General features: G+C 44.1%; 1 protein-coding gene across 4 annotated transcripts in view; it reads left to right on the top strand.

The window, feature by feature from the left end:
- Positions 1–21,006, top strand: part of CALN1 (calneuron 1) — a 536,504-nt gene that overhangs the window by 81,661 nt on the left and 433,837 nt on the right. The window contains exon 1 of one of the 4 annotated variants that reach the window (XM_086692030.1): positions 18,468–18,648. The exons of the other annotated variants lie outside the window; for them this stretch is intronic. The gene's annotated coding sequence lies outside the window, so the exon portion shown is untranslated. Of the gene's footprint in view, positions 1–18,467; positions 18,649–21,006 lie in introns of those variants that run through there. 4 annotated transcript variants of the gene reach the window in all.

Genomic DNA, 21,006 nt, shown 5'->3' with positions numbered 1-21,006 from the left:
CCTCGGTATTCCTATGAACATGTTTATTTCTCTACACTTCTGCCGATACTGGGTGTCATGATTATGTTTAATTTTTACCTACTGGTTGAGCTAAAAATGTTATCTCATTATGGAAATATTTTTTTAATGTTTATTTTTATTTTGAGAGAGAGGGAGAGAACAGGGGAGGGGCAGAGAGAGGGAGAGAAAGAATCCCAGCAGGCTCCATTCTGTCAGTGCAGAGCCCCATTTGGGACTTGAACTCAGGAACCATGAGATCATGACCTGAGCCCAAATCAAGAGCTGGATGCTCAACTGACTGAGTCACCGAGGCACCCCCATCATTATGGAAATATTTTTTAATGACAGTCCTGTGGGCCTCACTTTTGTAAATTTGGATTCAGTTGGTTTGGCATGAGTCTCCTTGGTGCATTTCAAAAGATGCAAATCTTGGGGCACCTGGCTGGCTCAGTGGATGAAGCGTGCAACTCTTGATCTCAGGGCTGTGAGTCCAAGGTCCACACTGGCAGTAGAGATTACTTTATTATTTTTTATTATTTTTTAATAAATCTTTATTTTTGAGAGGGAGAGAGAAAGAGACAGATCGTGAGTGGGGGAAGGGCGGAGAGAGAGAGAGAGAGAGAGAGAGAGAGAGAGAGAGAGAGAAAGAATCTGAAGCAGGCTTCAGGCTCTGAGCTGTCAGTACAGAGCCCGTCGCGGAGCTCGAACCCACGAACGGTGAGATCATGACCTGAGCCAAAGTCGGATGCTTAACCGACTGAGCCACCCAGGCTCCCCAACTTTAAAAAATCTTAAAAAATAAAATTCTTAAATCTCCTTCCTGTATTTCCCTGATGATTAGCGATGTTGAGCATCTTTTCATGTGTCTGTTTGCCATCAGATAATATATTTTTGATTCTCTTCTTTTGATTTATGTTCTATTTTTAGATCTTTGATTATTTACTGTATCAGTCAGATTGGGCAATTCTATCAATTTTGCTTTCTGTATTTTGAGCATATGTTATTAGGTTTACCCAGTTTTGGAAATGTTTTATCTTCCTGGGAAATTGACACTTTTGTCTTTATGAAATGTCATTCTTCATCTTTAGTAAAACCTCTTTACCTTAAAATTCATTTTGTTTGGTATTAGTATACCCATACCAATTGTTTTTTTCAGTGCTTTTTTGCATATGCCATCCTTTCATGTTAAAAACTCCTATGTCCTCATAGTTATTGTGTATTTATTGTAAACAGAATCTCCTTGGACATTTCCATATTAGTGTTTAACAATCTTTGTCTTGATGTTAGAATACATTTTGCCTGGTGACATGGATGGTGACTACTGATTATCTTGGATTTCAATCTGTAATCTTACTATTTGCTTTCTAGTCATCTCATCTGTTCTACGTTCTCCTTTAACTCCTTCCTTCCTTTTGATGGAATGCATTGTGTTCTTATTCTTCCATTTCCCGCTTACGAATTATATGCTGTCATTATTTTGTTAGTGTTTGACCTAGAGCTTACAACATGTACCCTGGACCCCCTGGTACATATCCTAAATTAGTACATTTATCACTGTTACAATGCAAAGAGCCAAGAACACTGTTTGACTCCATTTACCCAATTTCCACCTTTTGTGCAATTGTCACGTATTTTATTTCTTCATGAATTTAACAACCGACGGATCATTATTAAGATTATTATTATTAGATTCAAACATAATAATTGTTATTTAGATTTACCACATATTGACCATTTCCAGTGTTCTTTATCTTTCTGTCTCCATTCTTCCATCAAGAATCATATTTCCATCTATGTGAACAGCTCACTCTAATACTTCTTTTAGGATGGGGGTTGATGACAAATTCTCTACCTGTGTGTCTTAAAAGGTACAAATTTCATCTTAAAAAAGTTTCTTTTCAATCGCATTTGTTGGGCTTTCCTTTTTTATTTGTCTTTTCTTTTAAAAGCAATCTCATTGAGAACAATTTAATACAATAAAACACACTCACCTTAAGTGTATAGTTGGACAAGTCTTGACCAATGTACACAAATTTGTAACCATCATCATAGTCAAGAGATAATAAGCATTTTCATCAATCCAAAACATTCCTTTTGACCCCTTTGCAGTCAATCTGTTTCCTAGGCATCCGTTAATTTATTTCTGTCACCATAGATTTATTTTACCCGCTAGACTTTCATAAGAATGAAGTAATATTGGGGCGCCTGGGTGGCGCAGTCGGTTAAGCGTCCGACTTCAGCCAGGTCATGATCTTGCGGTCCGTGAGTTCGAGCCCCGCGTCAGGCTCTGGGCTGATGGCTCAGAGCCTGGAGCCTGTTTCTGATTCTGTGTCTCCCTCTCTCTCTGCCCCTCCCCCGTTCATGCTCTCTCTCTGTCCCAAAAATAAATAAAAACGTTGAAAAAAAAAATTAAAAAAAAAAAAAAAGAATGAAGTAATATTGTACATACTCTTTTGTGTATGGCTTCTTTCATCCAGAATGATGTTTCTGAGATTCAACTAATGCTGTTGTGGGGATCTAGTTTATTCCTGTAATTGCTGAGTATACTTCAGAATTTGTTCATCCAGTCACCTATTGAGAAACATTTGGATTGTTTCTGGTTTTTAACTGTTGTGAAGAAAGATGCTATGAACATTCATGTGAAAGTCATATTGTGGACTTTATTTCTCTAAGAAAAATACCTAGAACTGATATTGCTGAATCATAGGGTAGTTGTGTGTTTCACTTTATAAAAAAACTGCTAAACAGTTTTTCAAAATTGTTGAACTGTTTACATGCCCAACAGCATTATAGGAGAGTTCTAGTTCCTGTACATTGTTGTCAACACTTAGTATTGTCAGGTGTTTTAATTTTAGCCATTCTACTGGTTGTATGGGTAGCATTTCATTGTTGTTTTAGTTTCAATTTCCTGATAACTTCTTTTTTTAAGTTTTTTAAAATGGTTATTTATTTTTGGGAGACAGAGAGACAGAGTGTGAGCACAGGAGGGGCAGAGAAAGAGGGAGACACAGAATCCGGAGCAGGCTCCAGGCTCCGAGCTGTCAGCACAGAGCCTGATGCGGGGCTCAAACCCACAAAGTATGGGATCGTGACCTGGGCCGAAGTCAGATGCTCAACCCACTGAGCCACCCACACACCCTGTTCCCTGATAACTTCTGATGTTGAGTACTTTTTCATGTGCTATTGGCCATTTGTATATCTTGTTATTCTAATCATTTGCCCATTAAAAAAATTAAGTTGTATATTTTCATTTTATTGAGTTGCAAGATTTCTTGACATATTCTTGATATAAGTTCTTTTCCAGATATGTATGGCATTATATATGTTTTATATATAAATAGTATATATATGTGTGTATTTTATAAGTAGTATATATATAGACATGTGTGTATTATATATACGTAATTATATACATATATGCCTATATACATATATACCTATATATACCTATGTATAGGTATATATGTATATAATTTTCTCTGCGACTTGTCTTTTCAGTTTTTTCAAAGGTGTCTTCTGAAGAGTAAAAGATTTTAATTTTGATGAGGTAAATTATTAATATTTTTCTTTTATTATTTGTGCTCTTTGTGCCTTATTTAAGAAATTTCTACTTACTCAAGGTTGCAAAGATTTTTTTTCCTATGTTTTCTTATAAAAGTTTTGTGGCTTTAGCTTTTACATTGATTTATTTTTTTACGTTTATGTATTTATTTGGAGAGAGAGAGTGAGTGAGGGAGGGCCAGAGAGAGAGTAAGAGAGAGAGAATCCCAAGCAGTCTCTGCATTGTCAGTGCAAAGCTCCATGTGGGGCTTGAACTCCCAAACTATGAGATCAGGACCCGAGCTGAAGTTGGATGCTTAACCAATCGAGCCACCCGGGGACTCCACATTTATTTTTTTAAATAAAGTTTACTTATTTTGAGAGATAGAGAGTGCACACGTGAAAGTGGGGCTGGGAGCAGAGAAAGAGGGAGAGAGAGAATCCCAAGTGGGCGCTGCACCGTTAGCTCTAGCCTGACTTGGAGTTTGATCCTGTAAATGGTGAGATAATGACCTGAACCCAAATCAAGAGTCAGACACAACTGACGGAGCCACCTGGGTGCCCCTAGCTTTTACGTTTAGGTCTCTGATCTATTTTGAGTGAATTTTTGTTTATGGAATAAAGTAAGTATCAAAGATCATTCATTTGCACATGAAAAACCAATTGTCCAGCATGATCAGACGAAACGACTGTCCTTTCTGCTATTGAATTAACTTGGCACTTTGGTCAAAAATCAAGTGATCACATATGTATAGATCTACTCCTGATCTATTATGTTCCTTGGATCTGTAGGTCTATTCCTTTGCCAAAACCACACTCTCTTGATTAACTTGATACTAAATCTTGAAATCAGGTAGTCCTTTCCCACTTTCTTCTTTTTAGAAATTGTTTTGGCTATCATCTGTCCTTTGCATTTTTATACAAATTTTAGAACCAGCTTGTCAAATTCTGCAGAAAATTATGTCTAGCACTTTTATTTGGATTATGTTAAACTCATAGATCAATTTCAGGAGCATTAACATCTTAAATACATCAGAACTCCAATTCAAGTACATGTTATAGAGTTCCATTTACTTTTAATCTTGAATTCCTCTCAGCAGTGTTTTGTCGTTTTCAGTATATAGATCTTCCATTTATTTTGTTAAACTTATACCTGACATTTTCATGTTCTTGACGCTATTGTGAATGGTACTATTTTTCAAATTTCATTTTCCAGTTGCTTCTTTGTGATTTTTGATTTTGACTTTCTAAAGTCACTTATTAGTTCTAACAGCTTTTCTTACAGATTCCTTAAGATTTTTTACATATGTGATCATGTTGACTTTGAATAAAATGTTTTGCCCTTATCGATCCGTGTGCATTTTATTTCTTTTAATTAACTTATTTCACTGGCTAGGCCTCCAACAAATGTTCAAAGATGCCTTGTTCCTGGTTTTACAGGGACAGCATTCAATCTTTGACCATTGGGAGGATACAGTTTTTTTTAGAGATGCCCTGTATCAAGTTGAGGAAGTTTCCTTCTATTCCTACTTTTATGAAAGTTTTCATCATGAATGGGTATTGGATTTTGTCAAGTACTTTCTATGCATGCATTAGGATGATCATGATTTTTTTCTTCTCTGAATATGATAAATTATACTAATTAATTTTTAAAAATTTAAACCAACTTTGTATGCCTGAGAAAAACTCCATTTTGTCAAGATGTATTATTCTTTTTCTACATTCCTGGGTTTAGTTTGGTAATACACTGTTAAGTCCTTGACATTTACAATCATTTTATTTTCTTGTAAGATCTTTATCTGATTTTGTCAATAGGGGAACACTGACCTCATAAAATGACTTGAGATACATTTTATTTTTATGAGAGGTTTATTTTATGAGAGGTTTTTATAAGATTGATATTTGTTCTTCATTAAATATTTGTTAGGGTTCATCAGAGTAGTCTTCTGGGCATAAAGGAATTTGGTTTTGTTTTTGGAATTAGGTTGTTAATTATGAATTAAATTTCTTTAAAAGATACAGGATTGTTTGGATTTTCTATCTCTTCTTGGCTCTGTTTTATTAATTTGTGTTTTTCAAAGAATTCTTCTATTTTAGTTGTCAACGTTTTAGGAATAAAGTTGTTTATAATATTCTTTTGTTATTTTCAGTGTCTTTCGGATCTTTAGTACAGCCCCTTTCATCTTGTCTAATCTGCTAATTTATGCTTTCTCCATACTTTTAAATTGGCTTAGAAATTTATCAATTTTATGGACATTTTCACTGATTTTTCTCTATTGTTTGTCCATTTTTCATTTCATTGATTTCTGTTCTTTGTTATTTCCTTTGTCCTATTTTATTTGGATTTATTTCGATGTTCTTTTTCCAGCTTAAGGTGGAACCTTAGAAAATTAGTTTGAAACCTTTCATCTTTTTCTAAAATAAGCCCTTTAAGCTAAAATTTTCCCTCTAAGCACTGTTCTCGCTGTATCCCACAAATTTTAACACATTGTGTTTTCATTACATTCGGTTCGCAATATTTTTAAGCCTCCTTTGTGATTTATTCTTTGACTCCTGCATTATGCAATACTGTATTTTACTCATAAACTTGGAGATTTTTCCAAGTGTGTTATTGTTATTGATTTCCAATTTATTTCCATTGCAGTCAGAGAGTGTTTTCTGTATGATCTCAATACTTTTAAATTTATTGAGAATTGTTCTGTGGCTCAACATACAGTCTGTTTTTTATGAACAGTCTATGTGTGCTTGAGAAGACTGTATCCTTAGTGGTCAATGCAGTGCTCTATAAATTTAATTTGGTTGAGTTATTTGCTAGTGTTTGACAAATCTTCTATATCTTTACATGTTTGATTCATTACTGAGGGAGGTGTGTTAAAATTTCCCATTTGTTGTTTTCTTTATATGGTGTACATCGTGTATTTTAAAACTTTGTTATAGTTACACTTGGATTGTTGTCTTTTCTTAATGAATTGATCCTTTATGATTATGAATTAACCCTATTTATTTTGGGCCATACTTCTTTTTTTTTTTTTTTTTTTAATTTTTTTTTTTCAACGTTTATTTATTTTTGGGACAGAGAGAGACAGAGCATGAACGGGGGAGGGGCAGAGAGAGAGGGAGACACAGAATCGGAAACAGGCTCCAGGCTCTGAGCCATCAGCCCAGAGCCCGACGCGGGGCTCGAACTCACGGACCGCGAGATCGTGACCTGGCTGAAGTCGGACGCTTAACCGACTGCGCCACCCAGGCGCCCCATTGGGCCATACTTCTTGTCTGACATTAATATAGCTGTTCCAGTTTTCTCATGATTAATATTTTCCTGATATTTTTCCATCCTTAAACTTTTAACCCATTTGTGTATGTATTTGTATATTTAAAAAGCATTTTTTTGTAAATAGTGTATGATTGGGTCTTATTGTATTTTATTTAGCCTGATGGTCTCTGCCTTTTAATTGTAGCATTAGACTCTTTACATGTAATTCACAATAGGTTTAGGTTTAAATCTGACATCTTGCTGTTTCTTTTCTGTTTTGTTCCTTGTTCACTTTTTCCTCTTTTCATGCCTTCTTTGCTATTAATTTTTTTCAAATATGCCCTTTTATCTCTTACATTTGAGATTATTTGCCCCATCTCTTTTTGTTCTAGGATTTACAGTATGCACCTTTAACATACAGCAGTATAATACCAAATCATATTACATTATTTGATGAATAATTTAAGTACTTTATAACAATACACTTTTATTTCCTCCCTCCCATATTCTTGTGCTTTTTTTGTCATATACATTTTACTTTATACATATAAGTTCCATAATACATTCGTATTAATTTTTCTTTGAACAAGCAGCTATCTTTTAAAGAAACTTAAAAATGAGAAAAAAAATTGCTTGCATTTACTCACATATTTATCCATTTCTAGCTTTATTCATTCCTAAGTTTTGATCTGTCATCATTTTACTTTAGCCTAGAAAGTATAAATTCTCTTGCTTTTTGTTTATCTAAAAAACTTAATTTCGGGGCACCTGCGTGGCTCTGTCGGTTAAGTGTCTGACTTCGGCTCAGGTCATGATCTCACGCTTTGTGAGTTCCAGGCCCAGGTCGGGTTCTCTGCTGTCAGCATAGAGTCCGCTTGGGATCCTCTGTCCCCCTCTCTCTCTGCCCCTCCCCCCTCTCAAAAATAAATAAAAGAATTAAAAGAAAAGAATATTTTAAAAAGTTTCAATTTCACTTTCACATTAGAAGAATATTTTTGTTGTCTTTTATAGTCAGGGTGCTGTTCCATTGTCCTCTGGCTTGCATTATTTCTGAAAGGGAGTTAGTTGATTCTTTATCTCTGTTCTCTTGACACAATGTATCTTTTTCCTCTGGATGCTTTAAGATTTTCTCTGATAGTGGATTTCAGCAAGTTGGTTATAATGTACCATGGTGTGGTTTTCCATTTTATCCAGCTTGAGGTGCATAAGCCACTTGGATCTGTGTATGTATAGCTTTTATCAAATTTGGAAAATTTCAGCCATTATTTATTCAAATCATTTTGCCTTATTTACTCTCCATACACACACACCTCATGTATTAAAATCGAACATATGGGGTGCCTGGGTGGCGCAGTCGGTTAAGCGGCCGACTTCAGCCAGGTCACGATCTCGCGGTCCGTGAGTTCGAGCCCCGCGTCGGGCTCTGGGCTGATGGCTCAGAGCCTGGAGCCTGTTTCTGATTCTGTGTCTCCCTCTCTCTCTGCCCCTCCCCCGTTCATGGTCTGTCTCTCTCTGTCCCAAAAAAATAAATAAACATTAAAAAAAAAATTTTTTTTAAATCGAACATATGTTAGATTGCTTTATATTGTCCTACAAGTCAGTCATTTTTCTTCTTGTGCTTTGGTTTCTATTACTGTGTTTTCAAGTTCATTTTCTTTTTTTCTATGGTATCTAATCTTATATTAAGTCTCTCAGTAACCTTTTATTATTAAATATTATATTTTTCAGCTCTAGAATTTCATTAGCTTCTTAAAAATAGTTTCTATTCTTTTCTTCATTGTGTTTATATTTTTCTTTAAATCCTTGAGCACATTTATGATAGCTATAGGAAAGCCCTTGTCTGCTAATTCCATCATTCCCAGTATTTTTGCTTCTGTTTCTATGGACACTGTGAATGTTACATTGTAGAATCTCTGAATTTTGCAGTTGTTCTTGGGAATTTTGAAATTTGTTTGTTAGGCGGTTAAGTTACTTGAAAATTAGCTTGACCCTTTTGATGGTTTTTAAAGCTTTGTGAGGGCAATAAAATAGCCTCTACCCTAATACTAGTTTATTCCAACTACTAAGGGGCAATCTACCTAGAGTCTCTACTGTAATGCCGGGTGTTTTCCCCACTCGGGTCCATCAGAACTTGAATGCCTCCCAGTTCTGTATTACCTCTAGAAATTGTTCAACTTGTGGCTCTCCACCTTTGCCTGACCACATGGAATTTTTCCTATACATGCAGATCTTAGTTATTAACCAGGAACTCAAAATAATCCCTAGAAAGATTTTCTCAGCTCTTTTATGTGCATAGCTCTCTCTCTTCAGTTCTCTGCTTGACAAATTCCAGCTGCCTAAGCCTCCATGAACTCTGATCTCTATCTACTCAAGTCAACGAGACCACTGTGCTCCATTTTGGTTTCTTTTTCCTTTACAATGGTACAGAAAAATGCCTCCAGGCAGAAAGCTGGACAATTGTAGGGCTCAACTCATTTGTTTCTCTTCTCAAATGGATCAGAGGCCAGTACTGGCTGTCGTCCAATTATTGAAAACAGTGAATTCATATATTTTGTCTAGCGTTCTAATGAACAGTCGGGGGCAAGACTGGTACTAGCTCAGAAGCAAAACTTCCTCAGGTTTGTTTTTAATGAGTATTTTCACCGCATTCAGAATTTTAGGTGTACAGTTCTATTCTTTTAGCATGCCAAAGATTATATCAACGGTTGTTAAGTTACACTTTTTATCATTTCTGTTGAGATGTCATTGGCTGTTCTTTTGAAAGTTGTGCACGTGTGTGTAAAGGAAAAAGGAACTAGCTTTTCTTTCTTTTTTTTTTTTTTTTCAACGTTTATTTATTTTTGGGACAGAGAGAGACAGAGCATGAACGGGGGAGTGGCAGAGAGAGAGGGAGACACAGAATCGGAAACAGGCTCCAGCCTCTGAGCCATTAGCCCAGAGCCCGACGCGGGGCTCGAACTCACCGACCGCGAGATCGTGACCTGGCTGAAGTCGGACGCTTAACCGACTGCGCCACCCAGGCGCCCCACTTTCTTTTTTTTTAAAGAATGTTATAATTGAAGTATAGTTGACATACAATGTCATATTAGTTTCAGGTGTATAACAGTGATTCCACAATTTTATATATTACACGATGCTCACCATAAATGTAGTTACAATCTCACCATGCAGTATTATTACAATATTATTGTCTATATTCCCTTTGCTGTACTTTTTATCCTATGACTTAGAGTGCAGCTGACACACAATAGTACATTAATTTCAGGTGTATAATATAGTGCTTCAACGAGTTTATACACAATGCTATGCCCATAAGTGTAGCTACCATCTGTCACCGTATAACACTATTACAGTATCATTGACTATGTTATATATTATATATTATATGTTATATTATGTTATGTCTTATATTCCCATGACTTATTCATTCCATAACCAGAAGCTGTATATCCCACTCCTCTTCATCCGTCTTTCCCATCCCCGTTTCCCTCTCCTCTCTAGCAACCATCAGTTTGTTCTCTGTACTTACAGGTCTGATTCTGCTTTTTGTTTATTTATCATTATTTTTAGATTCCACATATGAGTGAAGTCATATGGTGTTTGTCTTTCCCAGTCCAACTTATTTCTTAGGTGAAGCTACTGTGGAAAACATATGGACATGCTTCAAAAAATTAAAAATAGAAATGCCATATGATCCAATAACTCCACTGCTGGATATTTATCCAAAGAAAATGAAACATTACTTCAAAAAGATATTTGCATCCCTATGTTTATTGTGGACCTATTTACAGTAGCTGAGATATGGAAGCAACCTAAGGGTCCATCATTAGATGAATGTATAAGGAAGATGTCACACACACACACACACACACACACACACACACACACACACTGGAATATTATGCAGTCATAAGGATGAGGCTCTGTCATTTGTGACAACATGGATGGACCTGAAGGGTATTATGCTAAGTGAAGTAGTCAGACTGAGGGAGACTGGCTTCTGTTAATATTTTGTCTTTGGTTTTTGAAAGTCTCATGATGACTATCTCTGTGTGGCTTTCTTTGAACATATCCTGCTTAGAGTTTCGAAGACTTCCTGGATCTGTGGCTCAATATCTTTCTCAGTTTTGCAAAATTCTCAGCCAATACTGCATCTACCCCATTCTTTCTCTCCAAACCTCAATTATATGTTTGTCTATTCACCATATTCTATGTGTCTCTTAAGCTCTTTTTTCTATTTTTGATTCTTTCTTCTCTTTGGTAGTATATTTTCCACCAAACTAATGAACAGTTCGGCAATCTCTTTCGTTTTGTTGAATCTGCTTTAAGCACATCTAGTGAGCTATTATATTTGTTATTTAATGATGATTATTATTATTATTATTTAATTCTGTTTTTAAAATACATTCTAGTTCTTCCCTGGTGAATTCTTTGTCTTACCATTTATTTTCTTGAAAATTTATCCCAATTTGGTTGTTTATTATTTCTACATCTCCAATATCTGGATCTCCCATGGTTTTCTTGTCTGTTTTTTCACCAGTTTTCCTTAATTTGCCTGTCACCTGCTATGCTTGGCAATTTTGGATTAAATGCCAGCTATTATATATGATATATTACACCGTCTCTATGTGTTGTTCTGTCCCCTCAGAGAGATTGAAATTCTCATCTGGCAGACAGAACACACGCAGATCACCTTTTGCTGACCAATAATGGAGATAGTCTGAAGATGGACTTGACTCTCCAAAGGCTTTTGCTCTGCCCCTTGTCTTTGTGGATAGTCTTTCAAGAGCTTCACCTGAAACGCTGGGGGCTCATCGGTCCCCTTCCTCCTTGGTAGGCTGTGACCTCCAAGTTTTGTTCTGCAGGCCCCTGAGACTCCTGCATAGTCTTCTTCACGGTGTACCCTCTTAGTCACTGGGGGTTCTCTTCTTTACCTCTCACCCCACACAGCTTCAAAGGAGGCACCTTTCTTTAGGGGGAAAGCAGAGCAGACCGATGCTTTCACTTTTCTGAGGGTTTCTTTCCCACGCATTTTTGTCCCTCCTGTCCTAGCTGTCTCAGAAGTGCTGAAACCTGATCGTTTTCTCTCTATGCCTCTGATACGCCCCAAAACCTCAAAATCCCTTGAGGTGCTCCTTTCTTTTTAGCCTTACAAGTTTTTGAGTATTTTTTTTAAAGAAAAAGTAAAAAGCCATTTCTTCCCTCACCTGTTTCATTAGGAAAATATTTTTCTTTTACTTTCATACATGATAACAACCTCACTGGAGGAATTAACTCTGGGTGATAACATTTTACCTTCTAAGTTTGTGGGTTCATTTTTATTCTGTGATCTAGTGTTACTCCTGAAGCCAATCTTGATTTTTTTTCCCCCTTTGCTGATAGCTTCTTTTTTCTTTGTTGATAATTTGAATTTGTCTTTATCCTAGATATTAAAAGAACTATCAAGGGGCGCCTGGGTGGCGCAGTCGGTTAAGCGTCCGACTTCAGCCAGGTCACGATCTCGCGGTCCGTGAGTTCGAGCCCCGCGTCAGGCTCTGGGCTGATGGCTCAGAGCCTGGAGCCTGTTTCCGATTCTGTGTCTCCCTCTCTCTCTACCCCTCCCCCGTTCATGCTCTGTCTCTCTCTGTCCCAAAAATAAATAAACGTTGAAAAAAAAAAAAAATTTAAAAAAAAAAAAATAAAAGAACTATCAGCATATGCGTCAATATAATCTCTTTCCATTAATAAGCCTGTAATAGAGTAAACCTTGGTTATTTTTTTAAGGGTAGAGTGTGTTATTCATTTTGTAGGTATATACTACATATTTACCTCTTCGAAATAAAATAAATGCAGGACATGTTTTCCTCATTAAAAAAATCAGCCGATATTAAAAATATTTGTTGTAGAGCATGTATATAATACATATCTGAAAAGTGGAAGTCTCTCCAATATTGATTCTTTAGTCAGGTGACAGATGGCATTACAATCATAGTCTGTGCAGATACATTGCGTATATATGGATGCCACATACAAAGCTTTCTTTCTCAAAAATGGTATCATGTATGTTATTTTACAATTTGCTTTTCCCACTTTACAACATAGTCTGGACTCTTTTCAAGGTAGCAAATCATTCTGGTTATCTGCTGCCATGTAACAAATCATCCCCAAATGAAGTGGCTTACAACACCATTTTATTACTCCCTCTTCTAGTCTGTGGGTCAGGAATTGAGACAGGGAACAGTGAAGATGGCTTGTCTCTGCCCTACAGTATCTTGGGCCTCAGCTAGGAGGACTCTTGCAGCAGGGGCTAGAATAGTTGGAGACTGTCCAGGTCTTCCTTCCTTCCTTCCTTCCTTCCTTCCTTCCTTCCTTCCTTCCTTCCTTCCTTCCTTCTTTCCTGCCTTCCTCCCTTTCTTCCTTCCTTCTCTTCTTTCTTTCCTCTCACTTTCTTTCTTTCCTTTCACTTTCTCCTTCCTTTCCTTCCTTCCCTTCTTTTGCTTCCTTCCTTTCTCCCTCCCTCCCTCCCTTCCTTCATTCCTTCTTTCCCCTCTCTCTCTTTTTTCTTCCCCCCTCCCTTCACACACCCTCTCTACACAGGTAGCTCGGGCTGCCTCACAAAATGTAACCGGACTTCTTACAGAGTGACTCTGGGCTCCAAGAGAGTGTTCCAAGGGCCAGGAAATGAAAGCTTGCAGTGTCTTTAGTCCTAGGCCTGGAAACGGGCACAGAATAACTTCCGTATTCTATTTAAAAAGCAATAGATTCTGTTCAGATTCAAGGGAGATGTAGGGAGATGTAGATCCCAGCTCTTGAAAAGAGGAATATCAAAGCGTTTGTGGCCATATTTAATCCACCATACTAAAAATTTATTTACATTCTTCCTACATGAAAAACACCCAGAAACATCGAAAAGCTTCGAAAAGTTTCATCTCCTCCGGCCTCAGGCTCAGGCTCAGGCTTGAGGTCCTGGATCTGTTCATCTAGAGCAGGTTCAGGCGTAGATGAGCCTCTGTGGGTGAAGTTCTTCTCCATCTGCAGATCTGTGAACCCCTCCCTGCTCTTGCTTAAATGCTCAACGTACACAGGTGAGAAAGAAGTGTAAACACTGTAACAGGCATCGCATTCACTAAGGGAGGATGTGGAAGCTATTTTCCGTAGCAGTCACTGATCCAGAGCAGAACGGAAATCCGGCTGGAAATAAGTCATTAGTTCCTTAACTGGGGCCTGGTCCTACCCCTTGGGAGTGATCCTTGACTCTTGCCTTTACACTTCGGGCTTTTGGACTCTCGGTTCCACTCTTGAGTCATCATCTGTCTTCCATAAGAAACGGCAGCCTGTTTACATGCTTGCAGCCTGTTTGCTGCCTTTAGAGGATCGTGGATCCAATGGTCTCCTTTCCTTTTGTGCTGTCTCTGTCGCCTTTTGTCCCAAGCTAGTATACTTTCTTCACACCACTGAAGACTTCCTTTGCTTCAAATTATAATTCATCCAGGAGACAAAAGCCAGACTTGCATATTTCTTTAAGAATAGCTCCTTCTCTCTCTTCAGCTCCTGGTGAGGGTGCTAAGGGGCCATGTCTCTCAGATTCTTAGAAGCTCTTCCCCGCATGCTCAGATTCTTAGAAGCTCTTCCCCGAATGCCCTTAAAAATGCGTGAGGTCTTAAAGGATCTAATAGCCCCACCCTTAACTTAATCTTTATCCGGAGATTTGTAAACTGTTGCTCGGAGATGCTAGAAGGAACCAGCATGTTCTGGTTCTTTCCATTTCCTCTAAATTCTACTAAAGAATAGTGTCTTCTTTAATGCATCTGTGCTTGTCTTTTATCATAGGCATCCAGAAAAACTCTTTTGGCCCTTTCTGTGTTCTACTTGGAAACCTCCCTTGTCAGATACATGAGTTCGTTAGGTACCTTCCCATGTGTCACATTATTATCCTGAGGCAGCTTTGACTTACAACAGTCTTTCAAGGCACGGCTGTTGCCTATGGTTCAATCCCAAGGCCAGTGTTTCTAGTTTTTGCTATAGCGGTAGTAGGCTTCCAGGTACCAAAGTTTGTTCCACTGATCCTTCCTTACCCTCTATCCTTGGGTGTCTTGGGCACTGAAAGTAAATGTGTTCATTTACAGCAAAGGGGTGCCTGGGTGGCTCAGTCGGTTAAGCGGCTGACTTCGGCTCAGGTCATGATCTCACGGTTCGTGAGTTCGAGCCCCGCGTTGGGCTCTTGTGCCGACAGCTCAGAGCCTGGAGCCTGCTTCGGATTCTGTGTCTCCTTCTCTCTCTGTTCCTCCTGTGCTCGTGCTCTGTCTGTCTCTCTCAAAAATAAATAAAGATTAAAAAAATCTGAAAAAAAGTAAAAGCAAAGAAGGAAAGCTAGGGGAAGGGATGGGTAGAGGCAGGAATGACTTTGGCCATGTCAGAAAATGATGACCATGTGGCAAGGCTGCTATTTATCCAGGTGTCCCGGTTTGTAACTCTGAGTCCCAAAGCCGGGTGGTAGAATGAAGTTATTGCCTATCCCTAGCTTTCGCCTGGAGGGCTGTATTGTTCTGGGTTGGAGAGAATACTTATGTAAATCCAGCTACAAATGCAAGATAAAGGGCAGTCCTTCTTCCCACCCACTTTTTTTCTAGGTTGCTTTTAGCTTCCATTCTGCTAATCAGCACAAGAGTTTCTTTGGCATTTTAATAGGAAGGAAAAGACACATGCTTGACCCTTAATAGATACATATCGAATGACAGTTGGGGCAAGTGTATCAGGGCCTGTTGAACCTACACACTCACCCTGGAAATCTCAAAATAGTCATTGTCGGTAAGAACCAGGAAACTGCCTTTGGCATGCTTGCCGAAGTCTGCCACCTGGCTTCTCTAGTTTTTGAGGTCTGCAGAGATTAGTATCTGGGGACGAAACCCAAGGTAATGTCTTTGGTATGTATTAACTACTCACTAATCATGACAACAGCCAGCGTTTGTTGAAAGCTTACTTTCTGCCTAGAATTGATTTGTGTAGCTCCTCTAGACGGGAACTATTTCACACGATCACATTTAACCTTTACAACAGCCTCATAGAGTAGACGCTGTAATCATTCCCATTTTACAGACGAGGGCAGCGAGCTTTTGAGAGAACAAGCTGGCCCAAATCCCCACAGGTAGGAAGCAAGGGCAGAGAACTTCTGCCGATGTATCCTATTCTGGTTAAATGGTGGCCCCTGCATTCTACCAGGAACTCCGTCATGTGTGTGTTGTTAAAATTCAATCAAGTAAGTTCGAAGCTCTAATTTGCTTCGTTGAATGATTCGTGAATCGGGCAGCGTCCCATCCAGCAAGCAGAGAGGCATTCTGAGGGGTTGCACAAAATGGAAGGGTCTTCTAGATGGGAGGTAGGGGCAAGAGAGTTATTAGCAAAAGGAAAGGATTATTCCAGGTCAGACCTGCTTTCTAGGGGGAAAACCTGGGGTCTTATCATGCAGATGACCTCATCTTCCTTTGGGGGCTGGAGTCATTGGTGTGGATTGACAAATTCCTGGCCAACCTGTTAAGATTACATTTCCGGGGGAGGTTAAAACTGCACTTACATTGGGGATTTGGCAACTCGGTCTCAGTGACACCATTTTGGGCCTGCAGTTTCCTAACTTTTCCCCCTCCCCCCCCATCCCCCCTCCACCTCCTCCTTCTCCTTCTCCTTCTCCTTCAACAGTATATAGTCTTGCCAAGGGGCTTTGGTGACCCGGTTGCCATGCAGAAAGGGACACAACAATCGCTTACAGAAAGCAACAGATTGTTAGAAAATGATGCAGTTTTCATCCAAACGAAGGGATCACAGGAAAACATCACCGACTCTGTTGGTTCATCTGCCAACAGCTCTTCATGAAAACCCCTGAAAACGACTTCTACGCGCATCTGAACTAAGGACAAAGGACGCAGCCAGTGGCTCAAGAACATAATTTGGGAAGCAAGACTGGCTCAAGAAAAGACAGTAATAACGCAGGCTAGCAAATGCTAAATGCCAGAGGACTGGTGCCCGCAATGAATATTATGAAGGCTCAGGGGAACCATACCCAGGCTGCAGGCCTGGCGAGGAGGGGACCCTGATTAACTTGCGTGTCTGGCTGGCAGGGCCATTTCCCACATTCCCTTGGCAGCTGCCCCAGCCAGCAGAGAGGTGATTGCTGAGCTGTTTGGACCAGAGGCTTTATGGCAGTGTCGCCTGCTCGGTTGCTGATTGGTGTGAGAATTTTCAGATACACCTTTTCTTTGGTCCTGGGAATCGGAGGCATCTGAGCTGGTGAGCGGTCTTTCTGCCACCTAGAGGGGGGCAAGAAACTTGGGACGGTGGAAAGGAGGGTGCAGTAAGGAAAGACTAGCTTGCTCCAGCCAGGTGGGTTGCTCCTTACCCCTTTGGCACACTCCTGGGAGGAGCAGAAAGGGACTGGCAGGCGCCTGACTCTGTCTACTGGACAGTCTGAGACCCCTGTCGGTGTTTTGATTCTTTCTTTTACCTGCCGACACAGACCTTCGTGGCAACGCGTGTTCTGTCAGCTTCCGGGCACAGGAGAGGTAGACTGGTGGAGACTGGAAAGTTGACTGGGGACTGAGCTATAATGTTGTCCTCGAGGCACGGGGCAGACAGAAAAAGGGTCTGAGGATGGACTTGGCGGAGGTCAGCACCGGGCGGTTACACAGAGTCTCTGAGAGTTCTAACTCACACCTGTGTCCAAACGCCCTTTCCCCCTCATCGGGTCCATTCTGTGTGTGACCTTGGAAAGGGAAATGGGGGCCAAACCAAGTGTTCCCGGGTCCCAGGGGAGCGATGGCCGCAGTCGGGCCTCCCTGGATGGTGGCAGGGGTGGGCACGCTCAATCCCCCTCCCGCCCCTGGACTCGGCCTCCCATCCTTCCCCCGGGCGGGGATGCAGGTGTGGACTGTGGCCCAAGGGTGTGGGCACCGGGGATGAAGCAGTTAAGGTGGGGGGCGCTCGGGCGAGTTGTCCAATACGGAGAAACAGCAGTTTGCCGGAGTTAACGTGGGCAGCTTCTTTGGGGAGGAAAAGAAGGAGGACCGTCTGCCAAGCTCCAGCTCGCCCCCCGCGTGTGTGCCTGTGTGTGCAGTGCGTGTGTGTGTGTGTGTGTGTGTGTGCGCGAGTGTGAGTGCGCGCGCGCCGAGGCGTTCCTCAGGTTGCGCTGCCTGGAAACCGAGGGAGCCATTGGAGAGGCGAAGGGGTGGGGGTGGGGGCTCCCCGTCCCTCGGAGCAGCCGGGGCGCGGGTGGCCGACGCGAGCCCTGGACCGCGGCTCCTGTCGCGGCCGGAGGCAGAGCGGGGACGGCGCTGCGGGCGGCCTCCAGGCCCCGGGGGGCCCGCCGGGGAGGAGCCGGGGAGGAGGCCGGAGCTGCATGGAGTTTCTAGGGCGCGCAACTCCGGCGGGGCCTCGGCCACTGGGCTCCGGGGCGCAGCGAGACAGCCGCGCACATGGGCTGAGCCCGCGCGCCGGGGCTCTGCACGGCCAGCGGGAGCGGGAGGGGTAGAGGAGCGCGCCGTGCCGGGGTGCGGGGCACGCGTCCCCAGACGGGAGCAGAGGACAAGGACAGGGAGGAGCGTGCCCGGATCGCGCTCCGAGCCGACGAGGGGCTCGCGCCGGCCCGGCGCGCGCTTGGGGAGCGGCCCGGGGCGCCGTGGGAGCCGGCGGCAGCGAGGATGCCGGCGCGGGGACGCGGCTGCCGGCTGGGGGTGTGAGCGCCAGGCTGAGCGCTGCCCGCCGGCGCCTGCGGCCGCGCCGCCCCCTCCCTGCGGGCCTCGGAGGAAGCCCCCCGCGCCGCGCGGAGGCGCCTCGGAACCCGGGCTTCGGGGCAGCGGGCCGCGCGGCCGGCCCCGGCCCAGCCAGAGGTGAGTGCCGCCGCCCGCTCGCGCCCTCCCGCGCCTTCCGCCCCCGCCTCTCCCCTCCGTCCTCGCCCCTCTCCGCGGCGCCGGAGCCCCTGCCCCGGAGCGGGCGGCCGGCCGGCCGCGGACAACGCCTCCCGTACCTGTTGGCTCCGGCGGAGGGCGCCGCGCGGGCTGGGGGCCGCCCGAGCCACCTGGCCCTCCCCTGGGGGTGGCTGCTGGCCGCCCGCCCGGGGGCGTGGGGCTGGGAAGGGCCGCGGACGTCCCGCTCGGGCGTCCCGGACCGCGCGGGCTGCAGGCTGCGCGCCGCTCGCGGAGTCCGCGGCGCCGGGGGGCCGCTGGGCTGCGCGCCCCCGGCCGCGGGCGCCCGGGCGGCGGGAAGGAAGGGGAGGAGAGGGAGCCGCACCGCAGCCCAGGTGGGAGAGCAGCGCGGCTTCCAGGTCTCCGGGAAGCCGGGGTCATGGCGATCGGGAGAGGCTGGACGCAGGGTTCCCTCCACCTCCGGCACCCCCCGCCCCCGGCGCGGGTTGCCAGCCCTCCGGGGCGCACGCTTCTCGCCGCCACCCGCCCGGGGTCCGCGGGCCCCGGGGAGCGCGGGATAACCCGGGAGGCCTCGGGAGTGCAGGCTGGGACCTGGCCGCTGCTCGGCCGGCCCCGGGTCCCCGGCAGTTCCCGGGGTCGGGCGCCCGGGCAGGGGCGGGCTCCGGTTGTCCCGGGCAGTCCGGGTTTACGCGGCGCCCCAGCCTCCCCGGACTGGCGCGGCGGGGAGTGAACTTCCTCAGACTTGGCCTGAGGGCGCCTAGGCAGCAGCAGGTAGTTCTGGGGCGGGCCCCGGGGCCAGGGCGAGCGGAGGACGCCCCACGCCGACCGGACGGTGCTGCCGAGCGGGGACCCAGGGCCGCGTTTCGCCTCCGAGGCGCCCGCCACGTGCGCCCTCTGCCCCCACCCGCAGCAGCGTTTCCCACTGCTCTTTTTCGCTCTGAGGAGGCGTGCGTGAACAAGGCGCCTTTCCCTGCAGTTGGTTTGAAGCCCTGAGCCCAGGTGGAAGTGTGCCTGCAGTTCCCCGGGTGCCAAGACCGGGGCGCCATCCCCAGGCCCCGAGCCTGTTTTTCCGCAGAAAAGGAGACTTTGCCGGGGGCTCGGAGATCAGCAGCCGGTGCCGCGTGTGGCCGTGCTGGGTCGTGGCCACCGGAGCCCGAGGCGTGCTAATTAATAACGACAGTCTCACGCGAATAAGATCCTCCTCCGCGTTAGAGCTAGGTGACCTTCTCTAGGAAGAATGGGTAGGTTTCTGCCCTCGGGATGTCCAGACACCCCGCATTTGTGCAAATGGGAAAACTAACTCCTAAGATTGCCCCGTTCTGCTGCTTTCACCGCTGGCTTTCAGTCAAAGAGATAAACTCTTTTTCAATCCAGGCATCAGAGCTTTGGGAAGGGTTTTAAAGCCACTTGGTGTGAAATTGTCTTGAGGCTAGAGCAGGGCTTTTTTTTTTTTTTTTTTTTTTTTAATCGTAGCTGGACTCCAGCTCTCCTCCTTGGCTTGTTGGTGGTTTGTATTTCCTCTTTGTGGGGTGGAAGGGAGTTTTGGGGGGGACGAAGAAGGAAGTGTTGGTGGAGTCCGGATTGTATTCGCTGCTTGTTTATCTGAGGCTTTGGCTGGAGTCTGAGGGGGCCACTCCGACCTCTCCTGGGCTCTGCGGTGACACCCGGTTTAGGATGCATTCCCGGAGCTGCGGAACTTTGCCAGTCTCTTGGGCGGGCGGTGGCGGCCCCCACGGATGCCCCGTGGATGCCCGGCTCTGCGTTCCCCAGCGGCCTGCGCGGGCGGAAGCCCAGCCGCGTGGCCCCCCTTTCTGAGCTCACTGCAGACACCTCAGACTAGCTGTCTGAAGACAGGCTCTGTTTACCGAGAAGCTGGTCCACAACACCCAAGTTGGTTACTGGATGTATCCACGCGGAGTAATGAAAGCAATACAGTCCGGTAACACAATCCCTAGCGTATTTGATTGGAGGAGCGCTAAATCTTCTTAGAATTGTTCATCAAGATCACCTTTCTCTGAACTCTGAGTGCTGCTCGCCAGTAATCAGGCCTTCGGTGCGGGTGCAGGAGAGGGGGCTCTTTAGAAAGAAAATAGTTTAATCCAGCTGGTTCCGTGGAGAAGACGACCCGCCTTCCTCGCTAAGGGGCGGCGGGGATGGGGTGGGGGGTGAGGGTGCGCGTGGGACAGCTGCTTAGGTGAGTTGAACAATTGTCTCCACGGCGGGAGGCCTCTGATCAGGGCTTGAATATTGGGCAGGGTTGGGCTCCAGTCTAGAAATTTCTTTTCCATAGCAAGTGGCGTTGGGAGGGACAGTGTGCTCCTG

The sequence above is a fragment of the Puma concolor genome, chromosome E3 (assembly GCF_028749965.1).
Source record: "Puma concolor isolate L17-30 chromosome E3, mPumCon1.1.hap2, whole genome shotgun sequence".
In the NCBI taxonomy this organism is placed as follows: domain Eukaryota; kingdom Metazoa; phylum Chordata; class Mammalia; order Carnivora; family Felidae; genus Puma; species Puma concolor.
Note: the sequence above shows the minus strand (reverse complement) of the source record. Positions and strands in the feature narration are given on the sequence as shown.